Source organism: Pipistrellus hanaki (genome assembly GCF_964339955.1).
Source record: "Pipistrellus hanaki genome assembly, chromosome: 10".
Lineage (NCBI taxonomy): Eukaryota > Metazoa > Chordata > Mammalia > Chiroptera > Vespertilionidae > Pipistrellus > Pipistrellus hanaki.
This window is the reverse complement of record NC_140512.1, coordinates 3,077,458-3,102,981: the sequence shown is the minus strand read 5'-3', so window position 1 is coordinate 3,102,981 and position 25,524 is coordinate 3,077,458. Positions and strand designations below refer to the sequence as shown.

Below are 25,524 nucleotides of genomic sequence, written 5' to 3'. Positions count from 1 at the left end.
GACGGAGATGCCAAAGTGAATAAGGTATTGTCCTCTTCAAGGATTTCCCAATTGACTGGGGAGACGGATGTGTGAACGGCTGCCTGTAATGCGTGATACATGCTATGTGATACATGCTATAATGGTTCCTGTACAGAGTATTGTGGGAGCACAGAAGTGATTAATTCTGCCCAAAGAAGGGAGGCAGAGGGGATAAGGGGCTTAGAGCCAAAGTGTGTATTTCTTAGTTAGCCTTGAAGGACTAATCCACCTAATCCCCGCGTTCACAGGCCAGCCCTTCACCTGCCGAGCCCCGCCGCTGTGTGCCCCCCACACAAGCCCGCGGCTTCGAATTAAATGTCTCCATTGCCCTCCAGATCACATTATGAAGATGAATATTAAATGCTAATCCCCACATTATGGGAAATGCCTTCTGAACAGATGTATTGATCCTGCTTTAAGGAGATCATCACACTTGTGGGCATCAACTTGTACTTAATGGAGAGAGAGCTGGACAATATTGCAAAAGGCCAAACAGCTTCTTCTAAAGGACAATTAGGAACACAGGTTTAAACAAATGAGCCTGCCACCAAGTACCAGGCCAGACTTTTCTGTTACAATATCTTTACGCTAAGCCAGAGAGAGGTCAGCAATTCTTTCTTTTCCTGTAAAGGACAAGGGAGTGAATATTTTATATTCTCCGGGCCAGATAGTCTCTGTCTGAACTGTTCAGCTCTGCCCTTGTGGTGAAAACAGCCACACACAATAGTGTTGTGCAGCAGTGTTCCAATAAAACTTTATTTACAAACCGGGCAGGGGCCCATCTGCCCTCTGCCCACAGTCCACAGTTGGCTGACTCCGGCCCTAAGCCATCTTCCTTTTGTGTCCTCATTTCACTACCGAGGAAAGATCACCTGGTTTGGGATTAGGAGAACTGGCGCTTAACTCAACCTCGCTGATTGATAGCCAGCTGGGTGATCTTCGGCACGCTGCCTCACTCCAGCACCTGTTCCTTATATCAAATCAAGTATCCATGTTTTATAACCAATAATGGCCCTTCCTACAACCTGAGCAATTACTGCAAAGTACTTCTGCTCCCCAGACACCCCCCTACACACACACACACACACACACACACACACACACACACACGCAGGCATTCCTAATTCATCCCATCATGGAATAAACAGAGGCTGAGAAAAAAATAAATGTGACCTTAGGTCAGTGGTCGGCAAACTCATTAGTCAACAGAGCCAAATATCAACAGTACAATGATTGAAATTTCTTTTGAGAGAGAAATTTTTTAAACTTGAACTTCTTCTAACGCCACCTCTTCAAAATAGACTCGCCAGGCCGTGGTATTTTGTGGAAGAGCCACACTCAAGGGGCCAAAGAGCCGCATGTGGCTCATGAGCCAGCCTCAGTTTGCCGACCACAGCCTTAGGCAATACTCAGGAAGGAATATCTCAAAGGAAGAGAGGGCAGGTCTACAGAGGGGTGGCTCGGTTCCCAGTAAACCATTAGGAGACTGTCTGAGCAAAGCAGCCGCTCCCCTCCAAGGTCCCGGGAAGTAGCAGCCCAGGTGTGCTTCCGGAACTGGGCGAAGAGCGAAACTCAGACACTCAGGAGAGGCATAATGTTGCTTTTCTAAATGCTTGTCATCAAACAGGGCTTAGAAGCCAAATAAAATATTCCAGGTTAAATTACATTTCTGAGTGTTGGGTTTTGATCAAGGATAAATTCTCTGCCTGCCGCATCTCTGCAGTATCTTAAGTCTGCAAAGCTGTAGCTGATAACCATGTTGAAGCAGCAGCCCCACGGATCGCTTATATGTGTAGACTGAGCTACTTAGGGATTATTTCTCTGTGAATTATATTTTTTGAGCGTCCTGGGCCCTGTGAGATTGGCAAAGACAAACACTATCTTTCCAAAGAAGGAGGCAGACATTCAGAAAGATTTTTTTTTCCTACCTAGAAGATTCTTGAGCTCATAGCATAGAAAGGGGAGGGGCTAAAGCTAAAATCGCAAATTAGCCTGGACAAGGTACACCCAACACTAAAAACAGACAGACAGCACCCACTGCTTTGTAGGACATCACCCCCTTTCTATTCCGGGAGGAATGAGAGCCGGGGCAGTGGCTTTTACAGCTTCCCATCTTCAAAGCACCCGCATTAAGTTTGGAAAGACTCGCCTAGCGTTTTGCTTTAGCAGTTAGCGTTCAATCTTCCTAGTTTTCCTGTGAAGTGCTTCAACCAAATGTAAATGCTTTAAAGGGTGCCAGGCAACGGGGTGGTGCTGTGTGAGAATAACCACGACTGGGGAGAATGCTGAGAGCAGAGGGTATTCCCTTCCGTCTGACCGGCCCCACAGATAAAAACACATTCCTATTAAACACACAGAAGCGGCCGTGAATAATTCAAGCCACTAAACGGCAGGAATGGATTAACAGTTTCATGTTGCATTTGCCTTTTATCCAGACACAACTTTGAACATAATAAATTTGGTTTTAGAGCTGAAATCCTCAAAATTCTGAGGATTTAATATACACACATACACATACACACACAAACACACGTGTGTGTGTATAATTAAATTCCACTTTGAAGGATCCTGAAGGTTGTTCAGGGCAGAAGCCATGCCTGTTCCTTCGGATGAGTGGGTGTGCGGGCGGCCCCCACAGTGACCTCCACAGGAAACCACACAGATTAGAGAAGCAGCAAAAGGAACAGCAGAGTGGGTGTCCGGAAGAGGGCCCTCGTTCCCCTCGGCTCCCTCTCTCTGCCTGGAGGACACCCCTGGGGGCACATCGCCTGTTCCCCTGGTGCTCTTCCCTCACCTCCCATCTCTCATAGAATAACCAGCCCAGGTACCACCCACACCCCAGGTCGTCTTGCACAAGAAAAGGGGACAATTAGTGGGGTCCTTCTGGAGGAGACGTACACTCCACTCTGTGTAGGGAAAGTTGAGGGACTCCTAGGCTGGCCATGGGCTGACCATGTGCCAGAGTCTCCTGGCTTATCAGCCTCGGGGAGGGAGGTGCTTCCCCCTCCCCTGGACCCTCCTTCTAGGAGCTCAAGGTCTCCCGAGGCCGAGACAGCGGCCTGGCCTGCATGCAGCACAGCTGTGCGGCCCTACCTGGGAGCTCTCGTCTCAATCAGCCTCTAAAGCAGAGGTGACCTGGATCCTGTCTCAATCAGCCTCTAAAGCAGAGGTGACCTGGATCCTGAGGCCCTAGAAGACCCCCATGTTTTCCCAAAGGCCAGTGGCATGGCTCTGCAGAGAGGATCCCATAATTACACACAAATAACGGACTTGATGGAACATAGTTTACAAGTAAGAAGCCCCTCTTGTACCCAGAAAGGCCATTAAAACATTAAGAATTAGGATCCCACTCAGTCTGACAACCAACACCAGGGGCCCGCAGGAAGCTGCAGGGGGCCATCATCTCCTTACCAGGAACGTGGGCCCTCCACCCCCACTGCTGTTTTTAAAGTTAATCCTCACCCAAGGATATTTTTCCATTGATTTTTAGAGAGAGCGGAAGGGAGGGGGAGAGACAGAGAGAGAAACATGGATGTGAGAGATACACCAATTGGCTGCCTCCGGCACACAGCCTGAACCCTGACTGGGGCCAGGATCCAGCCCGTAACCAGGCATGTCCCCTTGACCGGAATCGAACCTGCACCCCTTCCGTCTGCAGGCGGCCGCCCTATCCGCTACCTCCCCTGTTTTATTCACTTTTTTTAAAATATATTTTATTGATTTTTCACAGAGAGGAAGAAAGATGGATAGAGAGTTAGAAACATCGATGAGAGAGAAACACTGACCAGCTGCCTCCTGCACACCCCCCACTGGGGATGTGCCCGCAACCAAGGTACATGCCCTTGACCGGAATCGAACCCAGGACCTTCAGTCCACAGGCTGATGCTCTATCCACTGAGCCAAACCAGTTTCGGCCACCTCTCCTGTTTTAATGTCAGGGCCTGCTTTCATCTTCCGTTTTCATTCTCTCTTTTCCCCTCGCCCACCTCTCCCTAACTACCCTGTTTCCCCCAAAATAAGACAGTGTCATATATTAATTTTTTCTCCCAAAGTTGCGCTAGGTCTAGGTCTTATTTTCGGAGGATGTCTTATTTTCAGGGAAACACGGTAGTTAGTTGAATCATCTCACCCTGGTCACCAAGGTCCTCGGAGGCCAGCTGAGCCTCACATAAATCAGCTTCCACCGCGCCCATAACATGCTACACAAACATAACGACTCAGAGCAAACAGCCGTGAAGCACAGATCTCTTACCTTACGCTCCGCAGGTCGCACGGAGGGTCCGGCTGCGGACTCCTCTGCCCCGGGCTCCCCAGGCCCCGATCCAGGGGCCGTGGTCTGCATCCTGGGAACGTCCACAAGGGAGCTCACTCAGGCTAGGGGCCAAGTTCAGGTCCACACAGTGGAGGACTCAGCCTGGCCCCTTGCCGGCGGTGGGCCAGGGGCCCTGCTCAGCTTCTAGAAGGTTTCCCGTGGCTCCTCCGCCTTCTCCATCTTTTAGAGCCAGTGACAGGGCGGGTCCTCCTCTCCGTGCCTCTGAGCCTCCTCTCCTCCTCCTCCTCCTCCTCCTCCTCCTCCTCCTCCTCCTCCTCCTCCTCCTCCTCTTCCTCCTCCTCCTCCGCAAAGACATGCGATGGTACTGGCCCCACCTCCAATCCTCCTGCCCGGCCTAAGCACGCCCACCTGGGAGCTGCCTCATTCTGTCTGCGGCCTGGCCTCGGAGCTCCTGGGGGTGTCTGAGTGGGTGACGGGGATGGGAATCTCGGGGAGACACCTTCGGTTTCTGGCCACCTCCCAGCGAGAACCAGATCTTGGTCTCCCAGACACACTTCCCGTGTCCCTGAGCGTACAGTGTGCACCTCGCCCTGAAGAGGACTGTTTATTGGGACGCTGCCAATACTGGCACAGAATGATAGGACAGCAACAGCCAGCCCAGGAGCCACTGAGGGAAGGATGCCCGGACGGACGAAAATTCTCCAGGGAGAGAGCCTGCGGAGCCCCTCTGTGCTCGGACCCTGAAGTGCCAGAGTGGAAACAAATGTTCTGAGACTGCCAGCGGCCACGTGGGAGCCCCGATGGGGCTCGGGTCCCAGCTGCTGGAGGCACCGCCTCTCACCTCCGGCTCTCCCAGCTGCGGGCCTTTGGAGATCAGCCTGGGTTTGCCCTCGCCTTGCACCCTGGCCTAGCCACAGTTTTGCTGAATACACTCCCTACTGCCTTGGCGAGTTGGGCTCAGCGGTTAGAGCATCGGCCCATGGACAGAAGGGTCTGGGTTTGGTTCTCGTCTAGGGCACATCCCTGGGTTGCAGGCTCGGGGACCGCTGTGGCGGGTTGATAACTTCTCTGTAGCTTTCCTGGGTCTGGTGGCCGCCGATCAGCCAGGACACTGTGACCCCCGTGCCCTGTGCTCTGATCCCCCTCTGGCTCCTCCAGACTGATTATATGCCAAATGGCTGCCAGGCCCCCCGGCTGGGCATGTGGCAGGGTAAGACATGGGAAGGGTAAAAGGTTGGTGTTTTTTCTTTTTCCCACAAGTACCTCTAAGCAAGTTAGACTTCTACAGAGGGATCTGGAGCCCACAACTTCCAAATAGTAAGGAAATGGGGAGGGGGTTTCAATTTATTCTTACCATTTAAGTCAAGGGTGGGGACCTTTTTCCTGCCAGGGCCATTGGATATTTATAACATTATCCGTGGGCCACACGAAAGTATCAACTTACAAATCAAGCCAGCTATAGTGGGCCAAGCATTTCATTAACTCACCCCTAGGGCCTTGGCAGGGCCCGACCAAATGATTTAGGGCAGTGGTCAGCAAACTGCGGTTCTATGGACTAATGAGTTTGCCAAACACTGGTCAGACTTCGCTCTGCCCCTTCCATTTCCTGACCCGTCTTCCTCTGAGAACTCTACCCACAATGCCCATGGCTGGGCTCCTCCCCACACCGCACCACAGACACAGGACTTAACCAACACACCGCGGGGGCGCTGCTCATTTCTCTCAGGGCCCCAGAGAGATGTGCATTGCTAATTCCCAATCATGGGGGATGGTCGCCCCAATACAAGGAAAAGGGGCTCTCACAAGCTCTCTAATCACACACCGAAGCACCGTAACTGTGTCCTGACACCTGGGAACTCTTACACCCCATGGGGGCATGTCTGCTTCCTGGGCACTTCACAAAACAACAATATGAACTCTTCAGACTTTTCAGAAACTCAGTATTAGAAAGTCCTGTTAAAACAGTGAACACCTCTGTGCTTTATAAATAAAGTAACTTGCACGTCATCCACCGTTTTTCACGTTACAGAATGCCAAACAGAGAGGCCCAGGTGGTCAGGTTCTCCTGGACCTCAGCGCCAGCTCAGAAGTTGCCAGCTGGTGTCCAAGGCCATCCCCAGCTCTGCTTTCATTGGCCAACAAAGATTCTATTTCCGTTTGGTTCTGCTTTGAATTCCGTTGGATGGGCAAACAAAAGTGGTACCCCTATCTTTGGTTCACTCTTTTACTCACCAGCTCAAGCCCAGAGTGGCCCCGAGAAGAATCTGAAAGTCCTCTTCAGTTAAACAACGAGAACTAGGTAAAGGGAAACATTTTCTTTTTCTTTCTTTCTTTTCTTTTCTTTTCTTTTCTTTTCTTAGCTGCCAATAACTTCAGAATTAAGTTCAGCCCTCAGCTATATCAATAAATCCATAACTTCTTTCTTTTTATAATTTCATTGTTCTGGTTATTTACTGCAATTTATTTTTTAAGATATTTTCATTGATTTCAGAGAAGAAGCCGGCGGGGGGTAGGGGGAGGAGAGAAAGTGGGAGAAAGAGAGAGAGAGAAACATCACTGATGGGAGAGATGGCACGCCCCTCACTGGGGATCCAGCCATGACTTCCTGGCTCATAGGTCAACCCTCAACCACTGAGCCACACCAGCTGGACACTGCAATTTATTTTTAAAGCCTTCTCAGATCATTTTTATAAATAATAAATCAATCTTATCTGTATTCCTCAAGGAAGGGCTTTACAGAAAGACACCAGATGCGGTCACCTCTGTAGCGATGTAGGACAGCCCTTTCGGCCGGCACAGCGGTCTCTCTTTATGGCTCTAGACGTGACCTGCCCCCTGTACTAGTCAGCAGACATTCAGAGGGGCTTCAGCCTGCACACACATTACCTGGTGAAGGGGTTCAGAGCAGCCACCTCCAAACAGGCCACTTGGGCAAATGAATGACTCTGAGCTGACGCACTTAAAAGACAACAGTTGAAGGATTTTCTGAGCTCCCCTTTCTCCCTAAAGCCAGGCCATGAATTCCCCAGGAAGCAGGCGCCCTCCTTGTACCAGAGAGAAGAACATCCCTAGCACTGGGACTGGCACCCATGAGGAATGCATCTAACAAACTTACTAAAGTAACCATTGCTGCCCCTCACTTTCCCTGTACACCTTCTGGTCACTGTCCTACAATGCACTGCCCCTCATCCAACGCCTTAGTCTTGTCACTTCTCCACAAACTTATCATTCTGTTTAAAAGGAATAGAAGCTTTCTATCCCATTTCTTTGCCATCTTTTTTTCCCCCTTATGAGGATTCTGTGCCTATAAAGTATTCCATACAATGCGATATTTTCCTCTTCACCCGCCTCCTGTCTGTGTAGTTCTCCGGCCCAGCCACAGGACCTGGGGGGCAGAGAGGAGACCTCACACGCACACATGAGCCCACATCCGTCCTGCAAGCAAGTAGCCATCAGTGTTCTAGCAACTGATCAAAAGAGAGGCTGAGGACAATGAAGAGACCACCAACCCTGGGCAGAAGCAAGCTTCCTCTTCCCCCCAGTGGCCTCACCTGTTCCCTCTTAGAACAAAGAACGGCACCTGTGTTCACCGCCGCGGGGCTCGGTGTTTACTTTGTACCCCACACTTCTCCCCGAGTGCCGGCCAGGGGGGGAGAGACAATCACAGCGCGGACAGCGCAGGCGTGCAGGTGGACTCGGCGGGGAGAGACAAGTGTCACAGGGCCTCCCTCATCTGAGGAATCTCATGAACCAAATAAACTGATGAACAAAACAGACCCAGAGACACAGAGGCATGGGGCAGACCACAGAACCTCAGCGGGGAGGCGGGGAGGGGGGATGGGCAGTGATCAACCAAAGAACTGGAATGCAGACATGTATAACCCGTGGACACAGTCAATGGGGTGATGAGGTCTGGGGCTGGGGGCAGGCTAGCAGGGGTCACTGGAGGGGACATATATAATAGTGTCAACAATAAGCATTAAAAAATAAAGAAACTTGACCAGGATTGGGTTGAGCCGCCTTTCATTGTAAAGAGAAATGGTACAAACAATGGAACAGGAAGCGCTGCCATCTCCTCAGGGACCCTCCCTCAGGGAGCAAGGTGGGACCTGGTTTCCTGACTTGGGGCCCTTCTGGGACTTGGGGGGGGGGGGGAGGCACAGCGACCCAAGAGCAGCCAGCCTCGGGAGGAAGTGAGGGTGCAAACAGGTGTGTACATCTCACTGGCGCTCAGAGCAGAAACCACCTTACGTCACCAAAGAACAAAAAGTAACAAATGAAGGTCTTGCTGCAAAAGGCTCAGGGCCCTTCAGAGGAGAGGGAAAGGAGGAGCTGGTGGGAAGCGGTGGGATGGCAGCCATCACTGCAGGCCCAGGATCAGGCCTTGACACAGAGACCAGAGGGTGGTCGCCTACCAGCAGGGTGGGCAGAGCTTCCCTAGGCTCTGAGCTGCTGTCCTCAGAAATCTGATTGTCCAGGGCTCTCAGAAAGCTGCCTCACAGCACCTGGCCCTGGCTCACCCACCTACCCCACCCACGCCCCCAGATCCTGGGACCCAGACAACCACACAGCTGATAATCTCACTGGGGTGGCCGGGCCAGGACAGCCAGGCGACTGGGTTACACATTTCACACTCTTTCTCCTAACTGGCATCCTTGTCTTCGCTCAAAACATAGCTTTGTGCTTAAATGTAATAACTGTATTTTTCCCTGAAACTCTTTCTTTTCTTTGGGAATTTAAGTGGGTAGAAATCAGAGATATCGTTTTTGCATGTATAAATTTGTGTTTGATAAATGCCAAATAACAGAAGATTAGAAATCTCTCAATAATCCTGTTGGTTGTTCTCCTTGTCTGTTTTCTCTTGTTCTCCTTTAACAAATCTTTCTTAGGATGCATCCCCTTAGGGGGCTACCACCTCGTCCGCCCTGGTGGGTCATTGACTTTGCAGATGGGACACATGCTAGATTGAACATTGTAATTACATTCAGACCCGGGGCAACACCCAACTGTCCCCTCTCACTTAGAGCTGGGGCACCTAGGAATGACATACATTAATGAACCGCGGATCCTGTGGTGAGTTAATAGGGTGACAAATCTCAGTCCGTATTGAGTAGCTTGGGGTGGGGAGAAGCTCTTTGTAAGCACAGGACCTGGCAGGATGGGGTGCCTCGGGAAGCATTAAGGAGCGATAAGGTTGAGTTAATATCAGTCCCTGTGTTCCCATTGTTCTGTCCACCAGCTCAATGCATAGGTTCCAGCCGGCATGTCCCAGAATTCCTCTGAAGCTAAGATCTGAATTTACAGGTAGTGTTGTAATTGGGGTGAAGGGGTACATGCAGAAGCACTCATCCATCGATCATTCAAGAATCAACAGACTCATAGATACAGAAAACAAGACTGCCAGCCGTTAGAGGGGAGGAGGGCTGGGGCCAAAAAACACCACATAACACACCACAGCCCCACAACTCATGGACACAGACAACAGCATGGTGGGTGATGACCGGAGGGCAAGGGGGTGCGGGGAGGTGAAAGAGGGGAAAGGGGGACACCTGATGACAGAAGGAGGCTTGACTTGGGCTGGTGAGCACACAATCCAGTACACAGATGATGTATTTGGGATTTGTATTTATCTTTTTTTTAAAAAAAAAAATATTTTTTTATTGATTTTTAACAGAGAGGAAGGGAGAGAGATAGAGAGCTAGAAATGTCAATGAGAGAGAAACATCGACCAGTTGCCTCCTGCACACCCCCCACCGGGGATGTGCCCGCAACCAATGTACATGCCCTTGATCGGAATCGAACCTGGGACCTTTCAGTCCGCAGACCGATGCTCTACCACTGAGCCAAACCGGCTTTGGCGTATTTGGGATTTGTAGATGTGGAATCCATATAATTTTATTGACCAATGTCACTCCAATAAGTTCAATAAAAATAAAAACAATAAAAAATCCCTTTAAAGACCTCTGTGACCCCAGTCGTCCTGTTTATGGTCCTTGAGCTTCAGGTTCAGGTCCTTGAGCTAATGGGACAGAATGAATTCCTGTTTTGGTGTGGTTTTTTTTTACCCATCAAATTGGAAACAGTGGAAGAGATTGATAACAGCCAGTACTCCTAAGGATGCCGAGGGACGGAGGGAAGCTCTCCCTCACTGCTCGTGGCCACGCCTACTGCCAGCACACCTCTGGGCAGTCAGGAGGTAACGCACCTTATGATTCAACGGGAAATAGCATTTGAACCAGCAGTCTCCAGTTGGGGGACTTTTCCATGCATATTTAAAGGAGCCAGACATCAAGATGTATGTTCAAAGTCATTCACTGCAGCACAAAACTGGAAAACAGCCCGAATGTTCACCAGAAGAGGACTGCTTAAATAAAAAATGATATAGCCGTGCTATGGAATAGTATACAGCCATTGAAAAGAATGAATTAGATGGAATTTCACTAGATACATTGTATGAAATGAAGCAACGCAGAATATGCGTACGGTATCATTCCAGTTTAGGAGATGGATGGAAAAGGTAGAGAAGGAGGAAGAAGGGGGGATGGAGGGCACAGAGAGAGGGGAAGGAGAGAGGTAAATACTGGGGAATGCACACATCTGTCTGTGTGTGTCTATCTTGATACGAGCGTAGAGAGGCAGTGCTAGGAGGGGCTACACTGGCCATGTAGAGGAATGCGACGGCAGGGGAGAAGCTGTAGTTCCTAATGCTTCCCCATCTAGCTCTGGAGGGTTGTTTGGCACAGGGAGCATCCATGAGCCCCGCTGCTCTCTGTTGTTGAAAAGCACTATAGCAACCTGAGGAAGATGGTGATGTGGACCACGTAGGGACCTCCACCTACGTGGACCACTTTTTAGTTCGATGAAGCTTGGAGACGGTTGGGTGGGATGAGGGTGAAGGCCAGCGGAAGCGCTTCCTCCTGCAGGAATTCCAGCACAGTTTGCGCACAAAGATGCCTGGGAACCTGATGACTGAGTCGTCAATTTCCACCGTGAATCCCCATGAATCGGTTGGGGAAGACTCATGGGGACAGGCCAGCAGACCGGATAGAACATACCGCTCCGGAGGCTAGACCAGAGGTGTCCAGTTAGGTTTTCCTTAGGATAATTTCCTCTCTGGGAAAAGGAAATACTCTGTTCTCCCAGGAGAAGCCTGGATACACACACTGATTGTATCACATTGACGTTTGTAAGACTCGATTGTAGCCCCTAAGTAACCGGGTTCCCTAGGCAGTTACCTGGGCCTGTCAGCATGTCCCTAAAAAACACCTTTGAGCATGCACGCCACATAGATGTAGGTGAATTTGTAACCTACATATGGGCTCTAAGGCCCATCAGTATTTTGAGTTAATATTTGATGAAAATAAATAGATGTTTTATTACTATTTTTTCATGCATCTCAGGGGTTTGTTTGGTAATCTTCTGCATACCAGCCCACATGCTAAAACTTCCATAGAATATTTTAAAGTATCCAGTAGTCATGGATTCATACATCTTAGCAATTTGGTTGGGACAAACTCCATTTGGGAAATAGCTTGATTATTAAATTACTAGAGGCCTGATGCACAAAGTTCGTGCAAGAGTAGGCCTTTGCATCCCTGGCTTCATCCTGGATGTCGTCCGGACATTCCGCTGTTTGGCCGTTCAGTAAATTTGCATGTTTCACTTTTATTATTATAGATAACTTAATTACCAGTTATAATAAATTTGGCTGTGCTAAGCACGGGGCTTCCAAGCAGAAAGGCCACTATTTTACAGTGTTTGTTTGATTCCAGGGCCCATTAGGTGCGCTGGGAACAGTAGCTCTTTTGCGTTGACGGTCAGCTTTAGATTTTAATGCCCTGCCCGCGTGTATGTCACATGGATCAACATGAGCACAATGCACACTTCCCAGGACAACATTTACTGTGAAAATAATGGGGAATGGATGTCTGAAGATGTTTGTTAAATTACCAAGTGAGGTCACTTCGCTATAGGTACTTCCTTTTTTAAACCTATTTTTATTGATTTCAACTGGGGATGGAGCCCACAACCTGGGCATATGCCCTGACAGGGAATGGAACTGGGTACCTCCTGGTTCATAGGTTGATGCTTAATCACTGAGCTACATCAGCCAGGGTACATACCTGGGTTTCTGGCTTGATCCCCAGGAGGGGGTGTGCAGGACACAGCCAATCAATAATTCTCTCTCATCATTAATGTTTCTATCTATCTCTCTCCCTCTCCCATCCTCTCTGTGAAATTAATTTTTTTAAAAAGATCTTCATAATTTTTTTTTTTTTGTAAAGATAGGCATTGAGCACACAGGTGACGAGAGGGCGTCAGGATGCCTCTGGGATGCTTTTAGAATGTGCGGGCCATTTCTGTTAAAGTAGAAGTGTCAGCCCGCACTCCTGCAGCTTTGGTTAGTGTGTGAGATGTCAGGACCTGTGGAGACTTTGAGAGAAAAAAGCAACTCCTTGCCTGTGAAGACAGCGCCTGCTCTATTATTACTGTGAGCCTAACCTTGATTAGCATGTACCTATTGATCTCTCTAGAGACACATGTTGAAAACAGCTTTCAGAAAACTCTAAAAAGACATCATTTGAAATTACAGTCGTTAAAGAGAAGATGGTGGGTATAATAATTTTTTATAAACTTTTTCATGAAACAAAAATTCAATTTAAAAGAGTTTTAAAGCAAAATAATTATGACATTTATAATAACATTTATTTATGTAGGTTACCTGGCAAATCTGCAGTTCATTGGACTATGTACTTTAATATGAATTAGCCAAGGAAACAATAATTTCTACACAATAAACAATAACCACAAAAATCTAATATCAAGGCTGCTTTCACAATAGGCAAAACTGCTTTCTTGCTTAAAAGTGTTGATGAGTGTTTACTAAGAATATTAAATCAAAAGGGAAACAAAAGAACATATTTCTTATAATCATCAATAAATTAAAGAGTCCAAACTACTTAAGCCTAATTGGTATTACTCAGGCAGGCACATATGTATTATACACACATGCATTCTAATATTTGACAAGTATGTAATACTACCATAAATTTGGAAAGAAATAACATTGCCTACTTTTCCACTGAGCACATATATTTTCCTTTTTTTTTTAATTGACCATTGGATAGTATCAGTGAGAAACATAAAGAGTAAATTAAATATTAAATATTAAATATTAAGTCCTAAACCCACGGTGCTTTACTGAACTCTCTGGAAAGAGTCCTGCGGAACAGTAACAGTGAACACACACTCTTGAGTAATTTTGCAAAACCCACAGGAGGGAGCTATGTAGTCTTTTTATTATTAATATGAAACATTGGTCTTTATAAGCATTCTACACTGAGGTTCATTCTGCCAAAATAATACAAATGTGATTTTTCTTCTCCCATCTTAATAATATTATAACTTGAAATGTACACTTACAAGATTACTGAACAGAGCGCCATTGGACTAGGCCTGAGTCCCAAGACAAATAGTGAATCCAGCCAAATGAAATAGCAACAAAAGATGAACTGAAGTGTGAACATGCTAAGACTTTGAGATTATTATCACCTTGAAACACATAACCAACTCACACAGACTCTGCAGAAAAATACACAAAGGTCGCTCACAGTGGTTTCCATCCAATGATCAGACCTCACACCGCACGCCCCGTCCTTGAAGTACAATGGTTCCCCTGGGTCTCTAGAAACTGGCTCCTCCCTCAGGTCTGCCCCCGCCAGCCTCTCAGGTCCTGGGGGTCAGGGCTGCCCAGTGCTTAGACTATGCCTAGCGGACAGCAAGTGTGCAGCAAGTATTTCTTCTTGAATATAGAGAAAAGGAGTTTTCTTTTTCTAAGGAATACGTGTGTTCTATTCCCAAACTCATGTCAACAAGGAGTCCCACAAAGACAACTGTACACATTTGTTATGGCCAGTTCCATCGCAGTTTAAGAACAGTCAAAAGCATTTGGTTTAAGCATACATGTGGGGAGGGGGTAGGGGGAAGAGATTAACCAAAGGACTTGTATGCATATATGCACAATCGGGGACACAGACAACAGCGCACTGAAAGCCTGGGAGGCAGGGCTCAAGCCTGGCAGGGGAGGACTAGAGGGATAACGGGGTGCGGGGAGGGGACATTTGTAATAATTTCAACCACAAAGCTTGAAAAGAAAATGACAGGCAAAATTTCTAGCAGGGAAACCAGTCACCTAGAATGTGCCACCTAGAAATTAAGGCAAGTCAAGAGCATCTGTCCGTAAGCTGGTGATGGATGGTGGAAGTGACATCATCTCATCTGATACAAATTCATGCAAAGGGGAAATCAGGCTCTTTTCTTATCAGAGATCAAAACTTACACAAGTGCCTTGAGCAGCTAGCAAGACCTGACATGTCCAATCAATCTCCCGCTTAAGAGCAATTGATTTGGAAGACGGAGGACGCCCCCTCCGGCTTGCCTTCTGGTACAGAACACAGCAGCGTGTTAATGAGCGCTAATGTCAAGACGCTCTTTGGGACCAGCAGAGGTGGGGACCGGGCCTTTCATTAATGAGAAGCACAGTCTCCGTGTGTGAGGCCTCCTCCGTGGCACGCTCGCTGTTCATTCAACAGGAGGGGGCTTAAGAGGCAAGGGGTCCGGGGCCCACCGCGGCTGGAAGGATGATGCATCATTAACCTTCATGAGACAGAGCCGGGCCCCTGGCAGACGCCCCCTGACCCGTATTGAACCACAGCGCGGGCGGGCCAGGGTTCAGTGTGGGGAATACAGGCAGCTCCCTCAGCCTGGCGATGTGTCTGGAGACCTGCACAGGCCACCCTCCAGGCTTTCCGGTGGATGGGTAACCCTCTCTCCGAAGATTTCCAAACAAAAACTCTCCGACTAGTTCTAACTTGACATTTGGATTCATCTGTGACCCCAGGGCTGCAGCAAACTCCGAACTGCTTCCTGAGGAAAATCCAGCCGTGACCAGGGAAACCCACGGCCGGCCGCCCTTGTATGTGGCCTCAGGCGCTGTAATGTCCACAGTCGAATGGAAGTCCAAGCATCTGTGATTCCTTGTCCATCTGCCCCAAGTCAGCATACAGGACACCTGCCGTCTACTGCCTTCGGATAGTACAACACTGAGCTATTTGTTTAATTCCTATAAAGCGTCTGAGTGACACAAAATAAATGTGAGAGAAAGGGCCCGAGAAAGCTAGAGGAAAGACACCTATTAAAAGACAATGCTGGGATTCCGTCTCCAACTGACTGAGTGAGACAGCCCAGGAATGGGGCCCAGGAATCTGTATTCTTCACACGCACCCCGCTGACTCTTATCAATGCTCAACTTAACCACTGCCAGGCGAAGGGATTCAGAATCCAGTCCGTCCTCAGGGCAGCTGAGGTCTTCTATTTCTGGGTTGCATTAAACTTCTGCAGAGGTAACCTACAGCTTCACAGGCGAAATACTAGCCTGATCTGCAAGTGTTTCAATGTTAAAACATCATCTCTTATTTGGTTCACTATCACAACATGTCTGTTCCTGCTTCGTCATAAAAATGTTGAAAAGGGCGTGGGAGTTCATCACTCAAAGTGAATGCTCTTTCTAAACAACAGCATGAACTTGTCTTCCTAGTTATAAAACCTGTGTTATTCGTAGCATCTCGTTTTTTGTCCCCCCGGGGTGATAGGAAGCTCAGACTCAAACTGATGCCATTAAGCCTTATACTAAGCATAGTTGTCCCCTCTCTTCTCTTCAATGGCTTTTTCTTTTCAATGGCATTTGTATTAATCATTTTTTGTAAGTAACAGCAACAATGCAACTCCCAAAGTTCTTCGGGAATGAGTCAAGGTGTGAAAAAGTCTAAAATGAAAGCTACAGTAGCTTTATAATTGTTATCCTCTTTGAATTAGAGTACTCATTGGTCCCTACTGGGGATGCTTCTTCCATTTTGCCCCATACACTTCCCTGGACAAAATGTAGCTGGTCTAGACTAGGCATAAGGCATCCTGAGTCCCTAAGAATTGAGAGAGAGAGAGAGAGAGAGAGAGAGAGAGAGAGAGAGAGAGAGAGAGAGAGAGAGAGAGAGAGAGAGAGAGAGAGGATTACAATTTCCAGACTAAAGTTTGGGGAGCATTCTAAAATAAATAAAACTCCTTCAAATAGCAGAATTAAAACTAACCATTAACCAGTAAGAAATCTACTGCCCATCTAAACCCATGGGCCAGACCTCAGAGCTGTGATGGGAAACCCCTGGCACCTGAAGGACTGGCTGGAGCCCACCTGCTGGAGGCCCTTCTCAACTGAGAGGACTGTCAGGTTCCTTCCTCCGCTCTCTGGCCGGCTCTTCCCGGGTCATCAGACCCACCGTCCAGGGGCACAGCTAGCCCACAACTGGTGAACCACTGGTTGCCATTCTCTTTCTGCATTGTCTCTTTCCCTCCCCTGGAAATGACTGGTTGGCTGGGTCCTTTGACTAATTGAAAAGATGGATTCTATAATTCTCTAGGCTGACACGACAATTTCATGATAAAACAGCGTGCTCATCAAAATTCTGAAGATTTCAAAGGCTCTTTAAAGTCTTTGGACGGCAGAGCAGGATTAGCAGGAAAGCAGAGCTCTCAGAAGTCTTTCTCCGTCTTTATGGCAGCTCATATCTTGGCCACCCACAAAACCTAAACGCAAACATGTTAGAACTTCAAAGACAGCTCTTAGAAAACATTTCAAGGCAAAGTATGAGATGAAAATGTTTCATCCACGTACTGACTTTTGCTGATAAAAATTTGATACGTCCATATATGGTGGGGGGACAACCAGACACTCATATGTCCAAAGGTGACACCAGACAAAGATGTCCTACCCTTTCCAAAAATTAACTAAACTTGGCTCATAGACCTAAATTTAAAACACAAACTATAGCCGGGACCGGTTTGGCTCAGTGGATAGAGTGTCCCCCTGCGGACTGAAGGGTCCCAGGTTCGATTCTGGTCAAGGGCATGTACCTTGGTTGTGGGCACATCCCCAGTGGGGGGTGTGCAAGAGGCAGCTGGTCGATGTTTCTCTCTCATGGACATTTCTAACTCTCTGTCCCTCTCAATTCCTCTCTGTGTAAAATCAATAAAATATATATTTTTAAAATACATAAATAAATAAAATACAAACTATAAAAGTTCTGAAGAATAACAGGAAAAATCTATATGGCCTTGGGTACAGCAAACATAACACTAAGGCTGTGGTCCATGAACAAAATCATTGAGACTCTGGACTTCATTTGAATTAAAACTTGAGCCCGACTGGTGTGGCTCAGTGGTTGAGCATCAGCCTATGAACCAGGAGGTCCCCGTTGGAGGCTCATACTTCAGTTACCAGGGCACATACCTCAGTTATCAGTTCAATTCCCATTGGGGGGCATTCAGGAGGCAGCTAATCGATTCTTTCTCATCATTGATGTTTCTATCTCTCCCTCTCCCTCTCCCTTTCTCTCTGAAATCAATAAAAATATTTTTTAAAGACAATTAAAACTTGAGCTCTGTTAAAGACACTTTTAAGAGAATAAAAAGATAAGCCAGAGATTGGGAGAAAATATCTGCAAAATAAATGTATTTTAAAGGACTGTTATCCAAAATAGAGAAAAAACTCTTAAAGATCAACAATAAGAAAACAAACCACCGGTGCTCCAGCCATGAAGACAGAAGAGAAACCATTCAGAGATAGAAGATGCTGACGACACCTCGCCATACCCGCAGACAGCAGCTGCGTGTTGCTGAAGGATGCCCAGGACCAAACCAGAGACGGTCGGACCTGCATCACCACCGTTTGGCCACCAACCAGATCTGAAATAGCATGGCTGACATGCACACATAAGGAACTATTTGACATTGAAATTGGGACTCAAAAGAACTGTTGGTCCAGAAAGGAACTCACTACAGACTGATTCATTTGCCTCTCAGCATAACCATTATGGCTTGGTGCAGTTTCGGTTCTTACAAGGGTATTTCTTAGATCACAAGATCTCACACATCTAGAGGAAATGATGAACAACATAGACTGATGAACAAAAACAGACTCAGAGAAAGAGAAGCACTGAACAGACTTACAAACCTCAGAGGGAAAGTAGGGGAGGGTGGACAATGGGGGTGGGGGGACGAGGGCATATGTAGGGAGGGGTTTGGGATGGGATTGAGGGGATGAGGACAATTATGTGATACCATAATCAATTAAAAGAAAAAGGGAAAAATTTAAAAACAAAAGAAAGAAACAATATTGCCATGCAAAAATTAAAAAGAAAAAGAAAAAAGAAAACAAACCACTGGATTTATAAATGAGCAAACGATCTCCAAGGACACTTTCCAATGAAGATACACACCGAGTGGCCAGATTATTATGATCTCTGAACATATAATAATCTGGCCACTCAGTGTATAGATGGCAAATAAGCATAGGGAAAGCTGTTCCACATTACATGTCATTCAGGAATTATAAATCCAAGCAACAATGGCTACACACCTATTGAAATGCCCGAGATCTAGAACACTGACACCACCCAATGCTGGAGAGGATGTGAGCAACGGGAACTCCCCTCTGTTGTTGTTGGAAATGAAAAGGACGAAGAGGGCGTTTCTTATAAAACTAGGCATGTCCTTACCATACAACCGACAACCACATCCCTTGGTATTTACGAAATGAGCTGAGAACTCATGTCCACACCAAATCCTGCCCCTGGGTGTTCACAGCAGCTTCATCTTACAACTGCCAGACTCAGAAGAAGCTGAGATGCTCTGCCCGGGGTGAATGGGTCAGTTGCTGAACATCCAGACAATGGGATGTTACTCAGCGCTCAAAAGAAAAGACCTATGAAACCAGGAACAAGCATGGATAATACAAGTGAAAGCGGCCAACCTTAAGAGGCTGCCTACTGTGGGATTTCAGCTATAGAACCTTCTGGAAAAGGAATCTGTGGTGGCCAGGGACCAGTGGACAGTGAGAGATGCATAGACAGAGCACAGCTGGGGAGGACAGCGGCAATATTCTGCATGGTAACCGGGAATGCATGTTGCTGTATGTTTGTCAAAACTCACAGAAGGAATGTCCGGCACCCAGAGTGAAGCCTGAGGTAAATGATTGTAACAAGAGCACTCTGAGGTGGACGCCGCTGACAGTGGCGGAGGCTGTGTGGGTGTGGGGGGTGAGGGGCCATATAGGAGATCTCTGTACTTCCTGCTCAATTTTGCTGAAAACATAAAAGTGCTCCAAAAATAAAGTCTATTAGAAATGTTTTAAGGGGTAAATAAAGCCTTAAAAACCTGTCCACGTAATGAGAGACCATCCTTCATAATCACACTTACACAGAATTCTGAATCATAAATGTATTATTTGATCTTATCTACTTTGAACTTAACTGGTGGCTATAGCCTCAGCCTGCAATATCAATGTGAGGCATTCGTGAGCGAGCACGCCGCCAGCACGCCGCATTGTTTATGCCGCCATGGCTGTAACCCCACTCAGGCTCTTCTGAATGGAGTAAGCAGAGATCGGCGTCAGGGGCCCACGGCTGGGCAGCATTATGCTCCGCTTTGTGGAACGGGCGAAGGAAACACACTGGATTGGGGCGGAAGGGAAGATAAAAGGATTAAGCCACCTAACATACACATCTCATTTGCCACTCCCCTCCACGTTCCTGAAGTATGCCAGTCCTTTGAATACGCTCTGGCTATTCAAATAACTAACAGTGGACAGTAAATATTGTCTTTGCTAGAGAGGCATTTGCAAATACAGTGTGTCCTCAGATTTCCCGAGACTGGATAAAAAGCAATGAATGCCACGTTGAAGGTAAGATTTTTACTGGCCAACTACTCACTGTTGACAGACAGACTCACAGAATTGAAACATGGACTGGCTGGAGGCCTAAGAAAACATTTCCCATTCTCCTAAAGCACGCCTACTGCTGCTGTGGTTAGAGCAACAGAGGGATTGTGGCGGCCTGGCTGAGGTGCATGTGTGTGGGTAGAATGAGCCATGTCTGCACAAATGGAGCAATGCCCTTGCTCCTTCCATGGTGCCCGGCTGCACTGGCAGCTCCCGATGCAGACACGGAGTGAGAGCAGGTGCCTTCACTTCGAAAGCCGGGGTGTCCTCCAAACATACCCCGTGTGTGAACGCCCCTACTTCCTGGCATTCCTCAAAGCCAGTTAGGGGGAAAGAACTAAGAAAATTAAAACAATATGCATAGCCCATGGACACAGACAATAGGCCTGGGGTGAGGGGTAGGGACAGGCTAGAAGGGCTCATGGGGGAGGAAAGGGGGACATATGTAATACTTTAAACAATAAAGATACATTTTTTAAAAAAGAAAATTAAAATAGAGGTTAACTAAATTCCCTTGTTTGTTACAAAAAATCAATCAAAGCAGAACTTTTAATTTGGAAAACTCAAATAGCCACACTTACATGGCATTAGTCCAAAAAGATTAAGGGATAAAAGTGTGTATAATGGATCCAAGCAACTCTGCACAAATACATATTTTCTGATTACAATAAGTTGATGAATTATTTAAAGAGTTTTTCCTGGCTCTGGCTCAGAGCCAAGAGGAACAAGAATGCCTGGACTCAGAAGTGGTTTGAGGCCGAGCCTTGTAGGGCCCGCTGGGATGGGGGTGTGGGGAGACAGGATCTACTGGGAGGAGAAGACAAGTGAGTAAAATCATCTTGGCGCATTTAGTTTCCATCCAGAGGAGGAAAGCAAATACATTTCTCCTGGTAAATGCTTTTTGGTGGTTCTCATTGAGGAGCAGTATCATTTAAAAAAATAGGAAAGGAAAACTTTTAGAAAGGTCATTTTCTCACACTAATTATTAAGAGATTGAATTTGACACACTGAACGTACAATTCAATTTTTCCCAAAGCCCATGACTAACCATCAGCCAGAAAGAAGGAAGAAATCAGAAAAATACATCTTTTAAATTTCTCAAGTAACTCTAATGAGTTTGGCCAATTATAAACATATTTCTAATTTTAAAAAATAATAAAGTGGCAAGAGTAAACTAATATAACATGAAAATATAGTATTTCTTGTAATATCCAAATGCCTTATAGCAGATTCAAAGGATGAGGAAAACAAGATTATTAATTCAAATTAACAGTATTGTACTACAACAGTTATGAATTATGTCTATATGACCAGCATAATTTAGTTCTAAAACATTTATCACATAAAAAGGGGTACATGTATTTTATGTGATAAATATGTACATTAATGTATAACTGTAGAAATGTTTATATCTTCAGTATACTATGTGTCTTAGAGAAAATTATGAGGGCAGGAAACAATACTAGTATGTATTCCATGTTCAGACATACATATATGTGCAGTTTTACACACCCACAATCTCTAGGAGGTAACAGAAATTTCTTTATAGTCATTAGAAAAGGAAAAACTTTACATTGGATTCTTAAAATAACTGAGCCTTACCCACAATTCCGGTGCCAGCCCGTAAAGAACTCTGTTTTCTGAACACATTAATTTATTTCAGATAATCTCTTTCCCAGCAAAGAGCAACAATTCCATTTTATAAAGGCGCTGAATAATAATGCACAATAAGGCAACTGCCTACTTTGTCACAAGGTGACAATCTTGAACATATTCTCCTAAATTGACTAATGTCATAGTTTGCTCTGCCTCACTGCTCTTTTGCATTAAACAAGAAATATGCATGAAAGCAAGGCAACATCCAAGCTGTAAGAAAAGACAGAGGACAGAAGAGAAAAAATTAGATTTGATTTCTGCCCTTGGAACTGGGAAGGGAGAGCAAACAGTCCTAGCTCAATCCCCCTGCCCTCACCTCACCCCACTCCACCACCCCACCCCTCAAAAAAAAAGAGAAAGGAAAAGTACCAGCAACCACTGACTTTGACTTTGTGCATCTCACCTTCTGTCTGCTCGTATAATTGACCTGGGCCATCATCCCTGTTTCCTAGGCAGGCGGAGTGGCAGTTCTCGGAGGGCTGGAGTGTCCTGACACTGTTCAAGAGAACATGTCTCTCCACCTTGAAGATTCCAGGTTCCAATGACTGTGACAACCTAAGCACTGGAGACAATGTCCTGCTATCCTTTTCATTTAAATGGTGCTGGTGTTCACTCAGATTGATGATGTTCTAGAATACATGTTTATTTGGGAGAAATTATGTATCGGAAGCATATTTGCTGAGTCCAATCCTCTTCATCTTCGGACAATAATTTTGAAAAGGAAATCTGATTACATTCCCTATGAAGACTGGTTTGTTTCCATCTTTCCTGAGCTCTCTTGGCTGAATGTTACAGTATTTATCATCGGCATCATTTATATTTACCTCTATGACTATTTATGATTTCTCTTGTTTGCTGGAAGCTCCATGAAGCTCCATGCTACTTTCATCTTGTTCACCACCCCCACCCCCTGGCTTAGCATTTGATTGATGTATATAAAATTTCATCAAATCCCCCTCGATGTCATTCTTGTCAACTGCATTGTGTCAGCATGGACTCCAAGTTCTATTTCTTAATTTACAAACAATAGTTTGGCGCTTGGCCAAGGCCGGTGTGTTTTTACCTTACACATGCTGCGCTCTTGAACTTCCTGGGGGAGGGATGTTAGTAACAGATGGCAGAGCTTCTTGAGACAGAAAAGGAGACTCTGCATATCAATGAGAATCTGACAAGTGACTTAATCACAAAAGACACGCTCCTTCAAAAAACAATGAGCGAGGCAGCGCTGGTGAACCCGGAGGAAAGTCATCGCAGATACAGGCACTTCTGAATGCTTCACGTTTTGATAATTAAGCAAGTTCACAGGGAAGGCAGCCTTCCATTTATAGTCTTCAGCTTGACTTCAGTTCCCTTCCAATGGGGCGAATAAAGAAAGATTCCTGCATTTATTCCTCCAATTATTCTTTTCCAAGGAGTATGTGAGGATCAGTGCCCTGAAGTATCGGTTAAATATTAATGCAAAGAAGATTTGCTTCAAAATCCACCTCAGCATTAGGCAGGTCCAGGCACATCTAAGTGCTGGGAGCTGTGGGTTAAAAGGACAGAGAGACAGACAGCGAAAGTGTCTCTGAGAAAGTCACCTACAGGCTTCTGTGGAGCAGAGATTTCTATGACTTTTGGACAATGTTTTAAGGACATAATTGACATGTTTTAAAAATTGTTTTCTTTTAAATAGCAAAAGTGAATCACACATCCTTATCTACAAATATCTACATACGAGAGGCCCAGTCCACGAAATTCATGCACTGGGGGAGGAGAGGGCATCCCTCAGCCCAGCCTACACCCTCTCCAATCTGGGACCCTTCGGGGAATGTCTGACTACCCTCTCACAATCCAGGACTGCTGACTCTCAACTGCTTGCCTGCCTGCCTGTTTGCCTGCCTGATTGCCCCTAACCGCTTCTGCCTGCCAGCATGATCATCCCCTAACCACTCCTGTGCCAGCTTGACTGACACCTAATTGCTCCCTGCCAACCTGGTCACCCCCAACTGCCCTCTCCTGCTGGCCTGGTTTCTCCTAACTGCCCTCTCCTGCTGGCCTAATCACCCACAACTGCCCTCCCCTGCCAGCCATCTTATAGTGGCCATCTTGTGACCACATGAGGGCAGCCATCTTGTGCAAGGGTGTGATGGTCAATATGCATATTACCTCTTTCTTATATAGGATTTGTGGTTTTGGTTCAGATTTCAGGCTTTTTGTTTTATTGTAGTGGAGTAATTTCTCACTGGGATAAAGAGAAGGAAAGAGGAGAACCAGTTTCAGCAAGAAACCTAAGGGACAAAGGGAAATGGAGAGAAGCACCATGTGAGGGCCTCAGAAATGTCTATAAGGAGCGTGAGGGATCGGGGAGGACGGCAGGAGGTAGAGGCATGAGGAAGTTCAGGTCACAGGGAGAGACAGACAGAGCAGGGCTGCTCACACCTCCCAGTGAAGGGGGCTGGGTGCTCTCCTCCTGGCATACTCCAGGAGCTCCGTGCCCTCCGGGTCCCCTAAGCCAACTGGCATGCCATCCATCGTTAGCACAGGCAGCCAGTGAGGGGTGACCTAAGGGAAGGGAGAACGCCGGCCGAGCCTGGTTCCGTGGGAAACGGGAGTGTCAGACACTCCAGGGCCAGTTCCTCTCCTGAGGCGCGTGCAGCAGAAGCCAGCATGGCAAGCGCAGGGGAAGGAGCCCAGCCTGGGCAAAGGCCAGAGGGGAGGACAGCAGCCGGGAAAGGCGGACCGAGGCTGGGGCGTCTGGAAGAGAGCCTGCTCTCCCCCAGCCCAGGGGATGCAGGGGAGCTTACCAGAGGCCCGGGCTCTCCGAAGCCACATGGGCCAGAGCACCATGAGGCTTGGCGAGAGCACACAGAGGTGGCATGCAGGGAGGAAGGAGGCAGGGGAGGTTAAGGACTTGCCCAGGGTCAGCCTCGGTGCTGGGTGAGAAGCCAGACTTCCAGCCCAGGGGAGCAGGGAGGGAGCCACGGCTGGTGTGAGGGGCACCCCCTCCAGGACGCGCAGGTAAAACCTTACCACCAGCACTCAGATGCTGCCTCAGGCACAACTCCCTGACACTGAGGAAGAACCTATTTCCAGAACCTCAGGACCCAGCTCCCCGCTGTGAAAGCCCCCAGCTCTCATCTCTTCCTCTCAGAGGCTTACCCGGAACTTTCTAAAACAGCAACATGCCAGTCTAAAGAGGGCCTCGAGCTGGGAAATACAATAGCGACGTTTCAGTATCTCATTTTGTGAGGGATATCTACCCTTTACCAGGCCTTCCTCACACACAAGCCTTAAGCCTGAGGAATGAATCTCAACTACAGGGCATCTCACAAGCGTGGGTTGGTCTTGGGGAGATTGCACGGCAGTATTTTTATTTTTTTTTTTAACAAGATGTTCAAAGAAACTCAAATGAATGAAAAGAACCTCAAATTGGTATGTAGCAAAAAAGACTACTTCTATGTATGCTACTGATTAAGATTAAAGGAAATTTTATTTACATGAGATATTTGCATTCACACCTTCCTCAACCAGGGACTCATTCGCATGGTAACTAATGTCTGCAGTGTCAGAGGTGAATCTGCTCAGGAGGCCAGAGCACTGACTGGGTGTCTCCAGCCACCCCCATCTCCTTCCTCACAGGGCTGGAGGCCGGAGGCAGGGCTCAGGGTCAGCATGGCAGGGTCTGGTGCGAGCTCTCCTGACTTGCAGAGGTCTGCCTTCCCGCTATGTCCTCAGAGAGAGAGAGAGAAAAAAAGAGAGAGAGAGA

The 25,524-nt window shown here is 47.0% G+C and overlaps 1 protein-coding gene across 1 annotated transcript in view; it reads right to left on the bottom strand.

Annotated features, from left to right (window-relative positions):
• The window catches only part of IMMP2L (inner mitochondrial membrane peptidase subunit 2), a 353,997-nt gene that overhangs the window by 40,880 nt on the left and 287,593 nt on the right, over positions 1–25,524 (bottom strand). The window lies entirely within an intron of this gene.